At 41.5% G+C, this 19,064-nt stretch overlaps 1 protein-coding gene and 1 pseudogene across 34 annotated transcripts in view; both read left to right on the top strand.

Moving 5' to 3' along the window:
- The window catches only part of SULF1 (sulfatase 1), a 192,827-nt gene that overhangs the window by 84,209 nt on the left and 89,554 nt on the right, over positions 1-19,064 (top strand). For 25 of the 34 annotated variants that reach the window (XM_070221462.1, XM_070221473.1, XM_070221461.1 and 22 more), the window contains one exon: positions 3,927-4,041. The exons of the other annotated variants lie outside the window; for them this stretch is intronic. The gene's annotated coding sequence lies outside the window, so the exon portion shown is untranslated. The remainder of the gene's footprint in view (positions 1-3,926; positions 4,042-19,064) is intronic. 34 annotated transcript variants of the gene reach the window in all.
- On the top strand, positions 4,841-10,435 carry LOC138915662 (small ribosomal subunit protein uS14-like; annotated as a pseudogene).

Genomic DNA, 19,064 nt, shown 5'->3' with positions numbered 1-19,064 from the left:
TATGAATAGAATAGATTCATTAACATGGTGAAAAACAGGTCACTAACTCTTTTTTTTTTCCAAAACAGCAACAAATACTTTGCTGCTGTTAATAACTGTTGGAAAAGTCTGCTCGTAGGCAGAGAGGGCCCAGTGCTTCCTCTGCCCTCTGAAGGAAGGGAACACATCGCGTGATCTTAAATGCGTCTACAGTAAGAAATGAAAAAAGAATGCAAAGGGAAAGTGGGCAAGTACCCATTCGGTCAGTGGATGTTTTAGATTTATTACTAGTTACAAGAATTGTAGGGGTACGAATAAGATTTAGATGTGCAGATTGATTAATCTGGGTGTAGTAATACTAAGAAAATACGAGAGTAGAATCCTGACTGGCCAAGTGATTAAGATTATCTGGGTGGTGTAGTGGTTAAGTTCGCGCGCACCACTTCTGCTGCCTGGGGTTCACAGGTCAGATCCCAGGCGTGGACCTGCACACTGCTCATCATGCCATGCTGTGGTGACGTCCCACATACAAAATGGAGGAGGACTGGCACAGATGTTAGCTCAGCAGCAATCTTCCTCAAGCCAAATGAGGAAGATTGGCAACAGATGTTAACTCAATCTTCCTCACCAAAAGAAAAACAAAAAAAGCTTATCTGGCTCTAATTGGTTTACTGTCTCTTGCTTGTTTTGTGCAAAAGCTATCGAAAAACCTAGTCACTGATGCCTATAATCCCAGCAAGGCCAGGGTCGTATTGGGCTATGGAGAGTGGTAATACCTAGTTCTGAAGGCCCTTGGGCCATTTGTTCCCAAAGGAAACCTGTTGGAAAGAATGTGGTTATTTTTGCCCCTAGTCTGTTGCTATTGTGATATTAAAATCAAAGGCTGGTTGTGAATAGCTTAAAACTCCATGAACAAAGTTAAAAGGCAAACAACAGACCAGGAGAAAATATTTGTAACATTCAGTTGTAAAGTCAACTATTTCTCCTAGCTTAAGGGAGTTTTATTCTTAGCAGTTATCATAATGACCAAAACCATGACATGGAATGAGAATGAGGAGGAAGATGTCAACGCTTTAGGAAAACTTCCCGTTAACGACTTTAGTGAGAGCCACACGATCAAAGTTCATCTTGAGGCTGAATATTCTTGCTAATGTACATTTCACATTATTGAACCCTTAGGTTTGCTTACTTGCAGTTCTTGCAGGAAGTAGCTGCTAATTAAATAGGCAATCTCCAAGGACCAGGTAAAAATTGAAAAATTCAGGAAGCATTTACAAATGATTAGTTTAAATGTCTGTAATATAATATTACATCTTTAGAGCCAAATGGCCCTTTAGGAAACTCCTTAATTAAGAGATACACAATGGCTGTGTATCTAAATCGTGTGTGGTCAATTTCTGGGTGACTTACTGTTAACTCGGTTTTTAAGGGAATTATTTGTCTGCCATAAGAAACAAGAATCCAGTGCACTTGAAGATGCCAACTCTGAAGACTAGGCATATATGTCTAGAAGCATCCCCAGTCATTTGCAGTTTTATAATACCTAAGAACTGGCCACAAAAGCAGGAATATTACAGTCGTTTCGCTTATATCTGTTTTATTACCAATTCAAACTTCAACTTTGGTGAGGTCAGCTTGATCTTCCATATGTCATCCACTGCATTTCCTTGACAAATGAATGAATTCTAAGAGTTTATTTCACCACTCTTTTGAGACTTAAGAGAAATGAGACAAGATAGCAGTATCGAAAGGCAATTTGAGAGGTTGGCGAGATTCCAAATTTCCCAGGCCATTGAAATGGATGTGCTACGTTGGTACAATTGATGTCATACATCTTTAACAAGAGCTATATTTTTAAGTTGTCCTAAACACAAAAGTCACCATTCATAATTAATACTTAAGTGGAAAATTTTTTAAATAATTCAGATAGGAATATGCTGATGGGAAGGGAAATAATATTGGGCTTCATAAGGATTGTTTCAATCACGAAAGAAAACTGGTTTTTAAGTTATAGTTTTAAGTAGTGTATATATATCAACTAGAATGCTTTGGGTTAAAGGAGGGGAAAAAAAATGCAGCCCAGATTGCCTAGACAACAAGGAAATGTTTGAGCTCACAATGATAATCCCAGGGAACAGGGCTGGCTGCAGCTGGGGCTGACTGGAGCTCAAAGTCACCTGTTCTGTTTCTGTCTCTACATCTCTTGGCTCTGCCTGCTGTGAAGGGCTCCATGTTTATGCATGTTTATGTCCTCATGTTTACAATGTGGCTGCTGCAGCTCCAGCTTCTCATCCTCACAGTTTTCAGGAAATGGACGGCAGAGAACTGCCTTCCTGCACAGCTCAAACAGCAAAGCATCTGCAGTGAGTCTCACTGACTCTGAATGACCTGGCTTTGATCAATTATCAGTCTTTGAAACAAATCTGTCTTGCTGAGGGGAAGAGAAAAGACAGTGTGCCCTCTGGAGGAGGGGAGGGAGATGTGAATATTTCTGAAAGACCATGGGATTCCAAAGGGGGAGAAATGATCTCTCCAAAGCAAATATCAGAGCCAGTTACAATAGGAGGCAGTTCCTGTGTAGGAAAAAGGCAAATAGCCCCTCTGGCACCATGATATATGAAGCAAGGCTCTAGCCTTACATACCTATTAATATAAAATCCGTGCAACTGGCTTAGATAAGATGAGGGCTCCAACTAACGAGAGCCAATTGGGAAAACGCATGCAAGCTATCAGGGAACAACACAACCACCTTGGTCCAAGGGGGAAGCATGCAATCAGCAGCACCTCACTCTTCCTGATGATAGAAATCCATTAGATACGAGAAACCTCCATCACTTTGACTTGACCGTGATTATTTTTAGTAGCTTTTATGCCCAGGTGTTTTGTATTCATCATCTCAACAGTCCTTGTTGTTTCTGGTTAGCCATCCATTTCTATTTGGTGTAAAAGTACAAGCTTAGTGTAAAAAGTACAAGCCACTGTCACTGTGGGTGTCAGTGAAGCCTTGCGCGTGTGCTTCCGTATATGAATTAATCTTGCAGCTCAGAAGAAGGGATCATCTAGTTCATCATTAGTCAAATGATGAAGGATCGGAAAGTGAATGTTGTTCCTTTTCAGCAGATGTGCCACAGGAAATCTATTTTGTTTATACTTCCTCTAAACTCCATGATCCTGAGTATCATTTGCAATTTAAATTAAAAATAGCTGATGTCCCACCATTAATAGTACATATCCGAGGACATTCAGACTCTCTGTGTAGCCTGCCATTCATGTTTATTCATATCGGTGGTAAGCAGGACTCTGTGCTACTAGGTACATGTGGTCGGGGGGTGACAGAATGTAACCCATTAGCCACCTTCTCCAGGCAAAAGTGGGTTGCATTTTAAGATAATCACCTGAAAAACATAAAATTACCGAGGATGGAGCCCCAGAACACAGATACTTGAGGATATTTCCTTTTTCTAGGGGTGCTTAGTATGTTGACTCACTAATTTCTAGTCATTTAGAACAGTATGGCAGGTATATGTCCCAGTTTTTATGCTAGTGTTTCAAAAGAATAAGCCACAGAAGCAAGACAGAACACTTCCTGCCAGGAAGTCGGGTGAGCTGGTAGAAAACCGTGTTTTTGCTGACGTGGCCCTCCCAGGGAGGTGGTCGTGACTGCCTGAGTTAACCCCGCAGCGACGAGCCATGTGACCTTGAAAGAGCTGTTTCACCTCTCTCTACCTCAATTCCTTCAGCCGAACATGGGGAAAATAGTCCTACCCCCTCAGTTTTGTGAGGAGTTAGTACACCGTTCCTGGTACATACTATGTGCTTAACGAGTGTCAGCTTTTATTACTCGCATCTCTGACTTCCATTGTGCACATCTTTAGGAGCATCTGTGCCCTTGGGAGAGAGCGAAGCCCTTAGTTGGGTCTTTCAAAGCCTTCTGTTTCTCTCTGCAGGTGGGAGGAATAATCTCGCAGGCGGAAGGCAGATTCCCCTAATCTCGCTAATGCTAGCGAACCAGGTGCAAACATCCAGATTTCTGCACATCCCTGACGGCACGTGGTACCCGTGGTAAGGAGTGGGGCTCCTTAGGGGTTTGTTGAATGAATGCTGGTGCCCTGGCTGAAAACTGCTCCTCGTCCCCCAAGGTACCAACCGCTTGGTAGTTTCCTGCGTTTCTTGATAACCTCAACTCAGTGTTCTGTGAATGGATTTCTACTGCCAAAAATATCATTCAATATGCATACTTCTGTTAAAAGATTTCCTTGACACAGCTTCTGGTTTCCGAGAGGATGCTCTGTTAAATAGATATAAAAATCCTTAGCTCTACTCTCAGCATGAGTGTGGGCATCGTAGGGGTACCCCAGGAATGGGAATCATTCAAGAAGATTCTCCCTCACGACTAAGCCATCCCCTGGTATTAAAGTTATATGGTCCCCATTTTTACCACAAAGGACAAAGTGGCCGGCAGAAATGTTCAAGACCCTGCCAGAATGTCAGGGACACGGAGGCCAACGTCTGCACGTTTGAAATGAGAGTCTGTGATACGTAGTGCTTGGGACAGCATAAGATGGCAACTTGGACTTGCAACATCTTGTTTCCTTCGCTGCTTTTCAAATTCCTCAGAGGCTGAGTCTTTTCAGGGCCCTTTAACTGAGCATCTGGAATGAAAATATTCTACAACCTGAGAAAATGACTTTTTTTGAGGGGGAGGGGAGAAGTAACCAGCCTGCTTTTTGTTTTGTTTGTTCGCTTCTCGGTTCTTTGGTTTGTCTTGCCTTTTCTGGAACCATTGAGCTCTTTTTCCAGGCGCTTCCTTCTCCCCTCTGACCTCCTGTCCAGGGCCATAGAGCTAAACACTTGAGCAGCCATGCCCACTGACCTGCAGGTAACAACTATAACTTTGGTTTGAAACTTGTAGGTTAAGTGTGCTAATGCACTCAGGCCAGAACCCCTTTCTAGAATACGTCAGCATTCACGAGTCTGCCCCATGTAGTTGGGATGTTTAGTGAGTTTTGAAAGCACTTGTCTAGAAGGTGTGGGAGGAGTACGTTACAGTAACTGTTTCTACAAAGAGGAGCTTGGAGACAAAGTACTGAGCAAAAACGACACAATGAAAGAAAACAGAAAATCCTGTCATGCCTAAGGCTTCCCACGCTACAGTCTTCTTTCTTTTGCAACCTTGAATTTATTTCCAAAACAAAGTGAGAAAAGCCAGGATGGAGCCCTGCAGCTGGATAAGTGCTAGTGTCCAGGACTGTCTTTGAAAAGAACAAGGACACATCTGTCAGTGAGTTCTTCCCACTGCTCACGCACTCGCCCCGCTGCTGTCCAACTGGCTTCTCAGCTGAAGGGGCTGCTGGAGAGTCCAAATACCTGAGCCTTTGTTCTCAGAAAGGACAACTCAAGAGCCAAGAAATGCCCTTCAAACTGATTGGGAATAAAGTCAAACTTTCACAACTTCTCATTCTTCTTTTTGAGTGTACTGAATGAAATTGATCTTGTAGAGAAATTGAGGCTCATTGAAAAAGCAAAGACTTTTAAAGATGAAAGGTCACCTGTTACTTGAAAAAGCCTATTAAATGTCCTAATTTTCCTCATATTATACTATGATACATACATATGCAAAGATCTTAAGTAATTGCTAACTAGATATTTAGATATGGCTGAAAATAGCAACGGGTGAAGTACTCAATTCATCTTTTAAAATATTTTACATCTGGTCAAAGAAATACCCATAAAAATGAGTACATTACCATCTGGGCATCCATTCTCTCATTCCATAAAAGTTTACCAAGCTCTTACAGTGTGCCAGATTCCAGGTGGGCTCTAGAGGGGGAAATTATGGTCCGAAGGTGGAGATATACACAAGGTATTACCAGAGTCCAGAGGAGGAACACAGAATTTCTGGAGAAGGGAAACAAGTGTGTGAGTGGCAGAAGGAGGTCGAGGAAGTCTTCACTGATGTCTGAACTTTCTTGGGGAATAAGAAAGGGACCAACCATTTTGGTGGGACTGGAGTTGGATGGGCAGATGTCATGCTGGACAATCAGCAGGTGCTTGAACCTGGAAGGTGTTTTTAATGCTAGGGCTGTGACTGGGAAGGCGTTGAATTTTGAACAGGGAAGAGATGTGGTTAGGCTAGCATCTAAGAGGATTACTCTGGTGCCTGAGTGACTTGAAGATGAATGTAAGAGGAAACAGACAGGAAACGGACCATTAGAAACTGACCCAGTGATCTGGAAAAGAGATGAGGGTGTGAACTATGGTAGTGAAGAAGGAATGGAGAGAAGGGAACATAACTGAGAAATATTTAGATGACAAAAGAAGCAGGATAAGTGACTGATGAGTGGGGAAGGTGCCAGAACAGACGGAGAGAAGGGATACGTATGGCCTCCAGATTCATCTATCATCCATGTAATGATAGTTGTGGCACCAACAGAGACAGAGACACTGATAAGTCCCTTTTCCTTTTGACACAATGACATGGATTATTTTCTGTAAATAGAGATCAAAATATTAGAGCGCCTAATATTTATCAGACATTTTCCTGTTTATGAAGTACTCCACTAATTCTAAGTCATTTGATAATACTAACAAGCCTGAAGACAGGCAGGGTTATTACATTTTAGAGATGAGAAACTGCAGTACAGAGAGGCCGTCAGCCTCTCCGAAGTCACACAACTAGCAAATGGAAGAGCAGAGACTCAGATTCAGAACCTCCATCCTCCTTCCCCTGGGGAAGGCCTTCTTTTGCAAGGAGCTGTCTCCGCGCCAGGACAGAGTCACAAGCCATTTCTGTCTTGGTGATGGTGTTTCCTGCCTTCTCGCCCAGGTTTCTGAACATAGTTGCATGTATTGCCGACCATGGTTAGGAGTGTACGTTCTTGCTTCAGGATGTTATTTGAGGGCTCCACTCTAAAGAGATATTTGTTATGCCTTCTTTTGCCTTTTGCCAGGTAGAATCCACAAACGAAAGACCAATGATAAGCTCCTAGAGGAAATAGACTCTTTGTAACTTTCACAGGACCTGTCACATAGTAGGTGATGGCAAGAATTTCATGAATGAAATCAGTAAGGGCTTACTAATACCTCTATTAGGATTACTCTAAACTAACCCAAATCAACATGGACCCCCAAAAATCTATGATTTCAGTATGAATCTATAACCTGAAAAGCTCATAGTCTTTCCTGTATGGCACAGCTAAAGGATTCCTGAAAAGGAGAATTCAGCAAAAGACAAGGGAAGAAACAGAACATAAGTGTGTATTTTGGGGAAGGGAGATGGAGAACGATGGGACAAGGATGGAGAGGACAGGAGCAGGATTTATGAGGAAGAAAGGATAAATTTTCCCACTGTGCTCAATCAAATGTCAATAGAAATGGTATCCACTTTATACAGAAGTATGACCGTAAAGCATATTAGCTTGAAATCACTGCCATTTGTGAGATTACAGCTCACCCCAAGTCGTCTTAACCTAGGCAAGGGCAACTTGGCTTTTCCTCTGAGAAGCATGATGCCAGCTAGGCCTGCCCAGCGTTGCCGGGTAATATGAAAGATTATCAAGTTTTATCTGTGTCTTTACTCAGGAAAACTGAGGCAGTGAAACTAAGGGAAATTGAGGATTCGCTATTAGAAATTAACTCTTATAAGGAAGGGGAGAAACAGATTTGGCTCTGGTGAGGGAATATAGGACATTTTCTCAATCAGATATAATAAATGAGAAGGCAGAGAAAATGGAAAAGAAAGGAACTCTAACAGTTACATTTTTAAGGTGAACACAGTGATCCCTGAACATGTATTTGAAAGCACAGCCGTCGTGTTTAATCAGGGTGTCATGGAGTCCCAGAGTTCTCAAAGGGAGGAGAACCTGTGAGGAAAGTCTTTCCTTCTAAGAACGTGTTAGGGAGAACAAGCTAAGTGAGAAAACACGTGAGCCCTGTGAGTAGATGCATGTGTAGCCAAACGTTTGTTTGTTTTCCAGAGCAGAGGATACTATACTTACTTTAAAAAAAAAAGCATTGAGATGGAAATGTTTTAAGCTTAGAACTGTGGATCCACCAATTTGTAGATCGCTGAAAACATTTGATTTTCCATTCTTTCTCAGTGCTTCTGGATCCAAGCCCTTGATGCAGAAGAGTTGGGGAGGGAGGGGAAGAAGAGTTTGAGGAAGGGGTGACCTTCCTTAAATGTGGAGCTGACTGATCCACAATTGTGCACCTTCTCTACTCTATAGTCATTCATTGGAAGGGCCAGAGAAGACTCCAGTTCCTTAGCGTCTTCTTCCCAGAGAGCTGAAGACAAACAGTCATTTCCTTTTCTTCCTCCCATACCTTCTTCAGTGGCATAACTTCTGCTAGGAGTCACTGCTTTAAAACCTTGGGAGTTCCACATACTCTGAAGAGTGTTGGAGAGGGTTTCATGAGTTTTAGATATGTGAGTGTGATGGGGGCAGAAGACATTCCTTCACGGCACAAATGCAATTTACTCATTTGAGCAAGTCCCTTAACCTGAGACAGAACTGGCTTCAGTGAAAATATTCGTGGAACTAGAAGAAAATTGCCTTAAATTAGTTTTGTGTCAGGTCTAACATATAGCTCAAATGTGATCATGATGGAGTGTTTTATGATGTAGTGGGAAAGTATAAGATGCGGGGTCCTTTCTCCACTTTGAGAAAGAGTGATTTGGGGTCAGCCATTTAACCACTCTTGGAATCTGGTTCCACCCCTGAAAAAATAGGGATAATACCAGTGCTGCCGAGGGGCCCTGGAAGACTCAGATTAGAAGAGGAAGTGAAGTCTTTGTACAATAGAAATTTCATACAGATGTCGTTATTGATTACTCGAGACCTCAGTTTCCCCAATTTTTAAAATGAGCTAAATAAGATGATTACTAAAGTCCATTCTTGACTTTCTAAGTCTATGACTTCTATGATTCTGTGGTTCTGTGAGGTGGAGATTTAAGTGATCATCCCATTAATTATTCTTATTGGTCAAATCAGACTACTTCTGTTTTGTTTCTAATTACTCTAATAAACACCGCTGTATACAGTACATGCTGACAAACACAGTCATGCACTGCACAATAACATTTCAGTCAACTACAGACCGTACATATGATGGTGGTCCCATAAGATTAGTACCATTAGCCGAGGTGTGTAGTGTCTATACCATCTAGGTTTGTGTAAGTAGACTCGATGATCACACAACATTTGAAATCACCTAACAACACTTTCCTCAGAACATATCCCCGTTGTTAAGTGACATATGACTGCATAGAAATTCAGCCCCTGATGTTTTTTAATCTTCTATTTACACTATCTTCATATAATATTTTTTGGACCAATAGCCACATCGATTTAAAAATCCTCTTGGCCAAATTTAACTCTAGACCACAGCCTTCCTGCAGTCCCTCTGTGTTGGCAGTGAGCCACAAATAGATAACAGATGTATCAAGATATCTATCTCCTCAGCCTCAGGATGGCTGGGCGGGGCCGGGATGGCCATGAGTAGCCTTGTCTGCTCACCCCAATGGGCTGTACCTAGTTGGTATTATTATTTTCTTTGTGTGCCATGACAGCAAACAATTTGGGAAATGTACTCTAGAGTAGTTGAATTTACCAAATAATTTCTATTTTGTGGTAAATATAAATCAAATTGAATAACATATTTTAGTTTGTGTATTTATATTTTTTTACTTCTAAACATTGCTAGTTTATCATTGATAACTTTGGATTAACCATTAGTAATGACTACGAAATCAGTTTTCACAAGTCTAAGAATAGCGTGTCAGTTACGTATTAATTTGAGTCTACAAAATCCTAATTTGAGGTATAACACACATAACTAAGACATACAGGCAAAACAAATCACTTTTTGAAATTCCTTTAAAGCATAGAGACCTTGAGATTTAGGAATTTGGATTTTTTTTTAAAAAAATCCCTGCTATACAAGTAAAGGCAGAATTCCTATTTTCAGCTAAAAACAAAAGTCCTATTTGCAGGAGCGAGAAGGGAAAAAGGAAAAAATCTGCGGGTGAAGAGAGATAATTACGTTTTTCCTATGAATCAACGTGCACCAACATTCCTGCAGAGGAGTTGTTTTTATTATCATCTTTGTATCCAACATGAAAATTTTGCATTTGGGTAAGAAAACAATAGCATATCTTTGTTACACAATGTTTTCTGAAAATATTGAAATTCTTCCTTTGGATGTGAAAAATGAAAATTCATCATCAGGGGTTACCGTTTAACCTCTTTCAAGAAAACTCAAGTGTCTTTACCCTGTTGCGTTCATGAAAGCAGTGTCACCAGCAGCTCTTGTGGCACCATCAGAGAAAATTCAGTTCTCACTCTTGCTGCGTCTGCTCAAACCAGCATTTCTGATCCGGAAATACGCTCTCAATATGTGCCACCGGTGTTTCTGTCAGTACACAAAGGCTATCGGCTTCGTTAAGTTGGACTAAGGAAACTTCCTTGAATGGCTCATCCAAGACATCTATCTGCCTGGCTGAAGAAACAATGCTAACTCTTTGTCCATAAAAACTTGTTAAAGACTTCTGTTATGAGTGTTTTAATGTGAATGGAATAGTCAATTGATTACAGAAATCTCCTTTTTCAAATTTATTATCTTCTCAATGAATTCATTTTTACAATATGTGGCTTATTTTCCCTCAGATACATAAAAGTATTCACGCTGGAAAAAAAAAAAGAAAGAAAGAAAAGGAAACTCAGGTAGAATACTAGTATATTGTCTCCATAAAGACTTCGGGCTCTTTTTTTAAAGAAGCTAAGAAGAAATTCATACCATAAAAACATCTACTTGAATCCTGGGAAATGACCGAAAGATAGTGGAATCCATTTCTGTTTTCCATTTCCATAGCTAATGAGAGATTTCTAACATTCTTTAATTGACCCAGAAACCTTAAACTGCCTTAAATATTAGTTTGGAGCTTAATGCCTGCTGAGAGAATTTCATGTTCCCACTTGCCCCTAAGGATTTCATAACAGTTGCCATAAGTTGTAATTATGCATTTATTTGTGTATTCTTTATGTCTTCAAATGTGTCATTAACCACAGGTTTTGTTTTCTCTTATTTTGAATATAAATCACACTCTTCTGGTTTAATTTAAAAGGCCCTGTTTTCCTAACATTTTAAATCTAGGATGGTGGTAGAATGAGAAAAAAAAATAGTGTTAGGAGAAGTAATTGGGAATTTGACTACATATAGCAGAAACCAAAATAGTGCTTTGCCACAAAAGGTTTTGTTCTCTCAGGTAAAAGAAATCTAGAGTCAGGATGTCAGAGCTGGGACAGTAGTCGCTAGGAACCCAGGCTTCTTTTCTCTCTCTGCTCAACCATGGAGCATTCCATCAGTGAGAGTATCTCATGGCCCAAGATGACTGCTGAAGCTCCAAGCATGTTCTACGACAAATGGCCACTCTCGCTCCTTTTTGGAACTGTCGCAGAAGTCCCAGACGGCTCTTCCACTACCCCTCGTTGGAAAGAACTCAGTCATGTGGGCACATAGAGCTTCAAGAGAAGCTGGGAGATGTCTCCTAAAGCTGGTCACATTGCCACTGCGAATAAAATTGGATCTTGTTATAAATGAAGAAGGTAGTGAATGATGAGGTAGGTAATGAGCAGTCCCTGCCATATAATTCAGGAGGATTTACAACAGTCAAAAATGAAAGGGTATTTTTCCTTTCAACAAATGGTAACAGAAGTTATATGAGCTCAGAATTTGTCTGGAGAAAAATAGGTTGTCGCCGTCAGACAAAATTTTAAAAAATCGTGATTGTATGGAATATTTTGGCCTCAGCATTCATCCGCATGGTGGGGTGAAGCAATGACTCAGGATGAGGTGGTTTTCCAGGAATAACTGTGCCATCCCGCTGTCCTCTTCTCACGACTCCTACCTAGAAACTACAAGTTTTCCGGCCACTGTCCCCTGACGGGGGCAAACTTTCTGCAGAGCAGTCCTTTCCTGTTTATTGAGTTTCATGTCACAAACAAATGCATTTTCAGCAGTGTCGTCCATTTAACTTTCTCGTCTGTCTTTGTAAAAAGGCCGTCAAAGTGTGATATCAACGTATCTTCAAGGCTTTCCTCAATTCTTTAATCCAAATTATCTCATAGACATATTTTTACCAAAAAGTTGTTTTTCCCATACTTTTTTTAACCTGGGATTTTATTAAGGATACTCTGATCAACATAATAATATTACTAAAATCATTAGACAGCGGCATTGACACTTCAACTCATTCCATTCCCATTATTTAGGGACATATTGTTACTTCGTACTTTCACTGGTCTGTGGGTTTGTGCAGAAAGAACAAATAAACCTAAAACCAATATTCTGTTTGCTTGAATTGTAGTGGAAAGTAGCAATGAAAAGGTTTAAAACTTGTGCAAATGCATTTTTTCTTGCCTGTTTGTGCAGTACATTAATCTATGTATTTTTAATCTCTATGTCCGTGGGTGGTCAAGTTGGCTATTCACAAAATGATGAAGTAAAATGGGTAAGAACTGATTGTCTTTAAGGGAAAAAGCCACAGAGTCAGAAGACCTGAGTGTGAGTTTCCGCTTCAGCTTTCTGAATCCCCTTTTGGGGGCGGGGGCGGGGTGTGTGGATTAGAGAAGAAATCAGAACGCTTGCTCTACCTCCCTATGTAAGTTGTGAAGAGCAAATTCGATGATTTATGCCAAGACTTTCCTGAACTGTGATGCATTGTGAACACAGAAGAACTTATTTTATCCACGAAAGGGCAAATCTATTTTCTAATGGGATTTGAGATACAAGAAGCCACCTAAGCATATGAAAAATCTTGTTCCCAGTTCAATTATGTATTATCGTGGAAGGTCAGGCATTCAGATAACTAAATACATATTAGAGGAAAGTGCTAGCTAAGAAATAGTTGTCCACCAGCCGAGTTGGAATCGTTTTTCTTTCATCTACCTTGGCTAGCTAATATGGCTCTTTGGGGTTCGTTTTCATATGGAAAAGATGAACGCCAGTTTCACTGTGGCATTCAGGGTGATATAACCCGAAGTGAGTATCATGCACATTCTAGGGGGCCTTGGGGCCTTTCAAAGTGTGCTGTCTGTCCTGCCCTTAGAATGAGCACTGCTGCCAGCACCTTCTGGAACTGTGTCATCCTTAGCATTGTGTGTAGCCATCCAGCTTTCAAATGGAAGCGGGGCTCTTTTCTCATTCATCCCTTATCTACAACAGCGCCTAACGAAAGGCTTTTCACCCGTGCTGAAAAAACATTGCTGAATTAAATGTCTGGCAATTAAAATAAATGGACTTGAGCAAGAAATGGCAGGTAGTTGTAACGCTCCTAGTCAACTATCTGGATAGTTTCCAAATATGGAAAATGACAGCAAGGGTGCTCCTGTGGAACTTAATCCCAAACCCAGTCTTCCCTAACGCCCTTTACCTAACACCACCAGCCAGACACAGCAGAAACAAGAAGGAATCTAATAATCCTGTGAAGCGCCCGCCCCCAGACGTTTGTCGCACAGCCTGTGCACTAAACCCGCTGATGGATCACCCTGGAGAGAGACCCTCATGTCTACACTTTGGTTTTACACACAGATCTAACGAGCCCTAACAAGCCATCTCCCTGGCAGCTCCCTAGCGTATCAGATGAGGGAAGGTGGAGTTATGAAAGGTAAATACACTTGTAATTACTGGAAGTGATAATTGATAGCAAAGGAGGTAAAAACAATACTACGAAAGGCAGCCATAAGGAATTCCAAACAGTATCCTGAGTCGTTTATGCACTGAGCAAGCAGCTTTCAACATCCCCACACTCCTCAAGGAAAGGCTGAATTATAGCCAAAGGCAATATTTATATTAACGGTGATGACCCCAAGCCATAAAACAAAACAAATCGGTGACATCATTCCCAGTCACTGTCTTTGAAGACGAGGAAATGCGTAATTAATTGTTGGAAGTGCATGTGGTGGATTATATCATAATCCCCGATTATTGCCACCCCACCCTTGCCAGAGAAATGAATGGAGTTCAATGTCCCCACCCACTGCTAAGGGACTTGTAGCCTTCCAGCGAGCAGAACATATCCCCACCCCACCCCGGGCTCCACCACATGGCTTGCTTTGGCCCATGGCAGGTAAGCAGGTGTGCCAGATGCCACGTGTAAGCAGATGCTTTGAGCGGTGTTCCAAGTTTCCACCAGCTTGTCTGCTCCTGGTGTCTGTCATGAGAATAGTTGTCTCACGTAGGGGCCGAGCCACCACCGCCTGCAGCCTCCATGTAACACAGGCAGAAATAACTCTTTTTTGTTATAAGCCGCTGAGCTTTGAGGATTCTCTGTGTAAATTCAGTGTGCTTTAAAATGGTTCCTGTTTGTTTGTTTTAAACTCCCGCCTTTAAATAGTTAAAGTAAGGTATTAGGGAAATTCCCATATTTGGAGACCCTCTTTCCCCTCCTGTGATAGATAATTGAGGTATTCCTGTGAATAGCCTCAGTGAAAATTGCACTTGCAGAGATGGTAGAAAAACAGCCACAGCCAGCCACGTGCAATATATCAGCTGGATTGTGCCTCTTCCACCCAGCAAGCCAGGAAGCCAAGCCTGGGGAGGGCTCCTGTGGGCATGCCCCCTTGGGGCTTGGGAACAAGGCCTGCTGGGGGCGGGGGTCTCAGTGCATGGAATTTCCATGGACTGGTGATATTGAGGATGATGTCATTAGGGTGTGGGTTAAGGACAGCTGGCAGCCACCTGCCCTCCTTTGAGAAAATTTCAGGAGTCGGGGGTGGGGGGATCTCTCAGATCATAGGCACAAAGCGGAAAGGCGAGCCCTATCTTCTTTCTGTCTCTAGAAAATGAAGCCCTCCCATACTAACTCGGAGCCTGAGAATGACCGACTGCGTGACTCTGCACAAATTATTTCACCTTCTGCCTCGGCACCAAGGATTAATTAATCATTGCAAGTTGTCTCGCGACCACACAATGCTAAGTACAAATAGAGGAGACCCTGGAATTCATGGAGTTGTGACTCGTGGTCTTGAATATTCATGTTCAACCACGCCAGTCCACTCTCTCACCCAGCAACAACGCTTTGTTTTACTGAGCTCTGAGGGGACCCCTTCTGTTTGTAAGGTGAAAGGGGGCCCGTACGTGGTGTGTGGCTGCAATACTGATGCCCTGTTTTGTTCTCCTTGGTAGATGCTGTAAGGGACAGTGGCAGGTGCCTGGAAACACCAGCCACACCTGATGGCCATTTCCACCCAAAAAGTTGCTCTCTGTTAATTTTGCTGGTTCAAACTCATTTAGGCATACCAGATCTTTTAAAGTGAAAATGCGCTTCAGGAGAAAATACAAAACCAGAAGAGTTAAGAACAAAGATTTTGGTGTGGGGTAGCCTGGGTTCTGTCCCTTACTGTTCAGTCTGGGCAGATTCCTTAACATCCCTGAATCTCAGTTTCCAAATGAGTGATAATGGTACCTACTTCATAGGTATGTGGCTGGGATAAAGTGAGCTAATGACTATGAAATGTTTACTCCGTGGTACGTGCTCAATGGCTACTTGCAAAAAATGTTACTTCTTGAGGAAAGGTAAAGTCTCATCCACATGCTGGAAATTTTGGAAATTTAGATATCCAGGAGAGGGGCAAAGGAAGGAGAGAAGGCCCGAATTCAGATGTGCCACTTCTCGGAAGTGCCCAGTTCCCAGCAGCAGACCATGTGGTGTTGGAATATATTCCCTGAAGTCGGACAACTGGAAAACCTAGACTCCAAAATTCTTGCCCCTTCTGCACTGAGTGTCAGACCATGTGTCCCAATTTGGGATTCTGAGAAGTGGCTGCTGCAAGAATTAAGATACACAAAGTAGTTTGGAAGGTTGCAAACTTGACCTTCGCTCTGTTTCAGCCCCCTGAACCTAGTCCTGGTTAGTTCCGTCCAGCTTTTCCAGCTCACTTTTGTTTGGCCTCATCCCTTTCTCTATTCTTCCAGGGTGTGAGAAGTAGAGTTCAGCTCGGGGGTTCCCAGAGCACCTAATGAGTCTTGCACATCACAATAGTTTGGTAAATTTTTTGGATGGTATTGCTTAATTGAGTCAGAGTTGTTTTTCACTGCAATTATATTTGTCTGCCAGCGTCTCAAAGAGGAGATGATAGATGGGGGTAAAAGGCCCAGAGTGGGTGATTGGCAGAGACAGCTGGGCAGAATCGGAAAACTCGGGAGGGGCTTCATTAAAACAAAAGCAAGTAACTCACTTTGCCTCCTTAATCTCTAGTAATAATTTACCTAAAGATATAAAGTAAAATGGGGTGGTGGTAAACCTACCTTTGTGCCTAACAATTGTTTAATAAATGGAATAAACTTCAGCATTGTGCGGGGCCACTGTCAGACTCCATTAGTTCATGTGTGTCAAGGATTTGTGGAACCTAGTTTCTTAAGACATTGAAAGAGAATATCTAGAAAGAGATATTAGAGGGTCATTTGAAAGCCGCTCCAAAGAACACTTCCAGATATTTGCTGAGGGAAGTTTAATGTTCTCCAATGGAAACTCTTTCAGTTGCCTGTGCCTAGTGAAGACTGAATGTGTTGGAATGTTTGCCTTCTTGGCAACTCTGCAAAAGACAGTCTTCCAAAAGTCCTACCAGCTATGAAATAATTGGCAATATCGGTAGTCCTGTCTGGTGAGCGTTTAGCTGCTTCAGCCAAGGCAAAGGCCTGAGAGATCAACCTGCGTGGAAGACTTGAACCACCTGCCCCAGGCTTGGCTCCGTCCCCCTTTCTTTCTGCTGGTGCTAGTGGGTTGATTGCTCTGCCCTGGACCAGTGCTGTCTGCATCAGCATCACCTGGGAACTTGTTAGAAATGCAATTTCTTAGGCCCCACTCCTGAATCGGGAATGCTGGAATAATTAACAAGACCTCCAGGTGATTCTGGTGAACCCCTGCTCTACCTTATGAATGAAGTGCTTGAGCTTGGGGCCTTTGTTTAATGGTGGAATGGTTGTTCTTCTCTCGCATAGCTCTTTTACAGTATCCAGTATTCTGAAACTGGGAGCCAAGTGTGGTAAAGAAGTTGTTTCTTCTTAGAAGAAAAGCTCCCTCCAAATCTAGAGAGAAATCAATAACTAAATTGTCAAGGAATTTTTAAAAATCCAGTACTTGGATTATGACTCTTAGCCCAGCTCTTTCTCTTTCTTATCTGGCTTTACTCTCCAATAAAACTGATTAACAAGTCAATTAGGCAAATTTTGGAAGATCTTTTTAGTTGAATTTAGTCCAAACACGAAAGTGGTGGTACATAGGAAATTTTTCTTAGTGAATTTGGGAAGCACTGATTAGTATTCTATTTATCAAAATTCTTTTGAGCCAGATGGGCCTTAAATATGCTGGCTTCTTATTTGTGTAACTACAGCTTTAGATCCTTTCATTGATCCAATACTTAACCAACCAGTGGCCAAATCCAAAATAACCCCTTCCACCACTCTCCCATAATTTACCACTAAACTTCCATGTAAGTATGTTATGTAAGGGGAGAAGATTTAGGAGTTAGATGGAAACAATCTTCAGATATTTAAGGCATTTGTTTTAGAGAAGAATATGGAATTATTTTGTGTGGCTCAGAAGAATATAGCACTAATAAACATCTAGAAGAGAGGAAGGGCGATTTTTGTTCAATGAAAGGAAGATTTTCTAACCTTAAGTGCTGCCCCAAACTAAACAAGTGGCCTAGTGGTCCTGTGTTACCTAGACATGGACATTTTTCATTGATGCTCTAGAGAAGCTTTATTAATTAGTTAAAAGTTCATGTAGGTGAACTTAAAGATCCCTTTTATCTTAGTCCATTCGGGATGCTGTAACAAAAATGCCATAGAGTGTGTGGCTTAAATAACATCTATTTCTCACAGTTCTGGAAGCTGAAAGTCCAAGATCAAGGTGCAGGAGTTTCATTGTCTGGTGTGGGCCCACTTACTGGTTCATAGATAGCCATCTTCTCAGCGACCTGGCATGGCAGAAAGAGGTAGGAGAGCCTGCTGGGTTCTCTTCATGAGGTCATGAATCCCATTCTTGAGGTTTCCACCCTCATGACCTAATTACCTTCCAAAGGTCCTGCTTCCTAATACCGTCATGTTAGGGGTTGGGATTGTAACATATGAATTTGGAAGGACATAAACATTTGGTCCCTAACACCTTCAAACTCAGAGATTCTATAATGTGTTTTCTAGAATATCTCTTTCATGTTAGCTGTCTAACGTGGAGATTGCCAACCTTCCTTCTCATATATGATCTGGTCTGTAAAGCAATGTTCAGATGAGGAAAAGCAGATTGTCTGTGTGCCAGGATATTGCTCTTTGCTAGTTTCACAAACCAGTACGTGATCATTTATATGCTTCTTTTTGTGTGCGTTTCAAGGATATAAAGCTGTATGCAGGAGATCCTGAAATGGAGGACCAGAAACATCAAATCTAGCCCTGTATTTTCGTCCATGATTGAAACTAAATACAATCAGGAAATAGAAAAAGGATCAGGGAAAACAAACAAACAAAACCAGAGATCCACCAGGACTGGATGTCAGTAAACTTGGTAGGCAGCCAGACTTACTCAGCAACTGTAAGAATCCAGTTCTACTAATGATGACAACTAATATTTTGAAGTTGTCACGTGCTGTTATTTGACACATTTTCATAATGTTTCACCATAGTGAGTCAAAAGAATGGTGTACTAAAGAGTCACAACTTTATAAAGAATTTTCTAAACAACCCAAGTTGCTCACTATTTATAGTTATAAAATACTTGCTGTGCCTTGCTAATCTGTCCATCAGTGAAAACTGTTTTAGTTTCTCTCCCACTTTTCTATGCAAATTTTATATGCAAACCCAATTCAGGTAACAGGGGAGCATTCTTTATTTTTTCCTTAATTAATAAGTAAGCACCATCTACGTTTGTGTGCATAAGATTTTAGTAAGCTTAAAGTATACTTGAAAATGGCTTCCCTTTTTGAAGACTTGGATATTAAAATCACCCCAACCCTGTTTCATTACAATCTCTAATATCACATTAGGTTTTAATAAGCTCCCTTTTTGCGACACACATGTGCTTAAGACTC

This window comes from Equus caballus, chromosome 9 (genome assembly GCF_041296265.1).
Source record: "Equus caballus isolate H_3958 breed thoroughbred chromosome 9, TB-T2T, whole genome shotgun sequence".
Lineage (NCBI taxonomy): Eukaryota > Metazoa > Chordata > Mammalia > Perissodactyla > Equidae > Equus > Equus caballus.
Note: the sequence above shows the minus strand (reverse complement) of the source record. Positions and strands in the feature narration are given on the sequence as shown.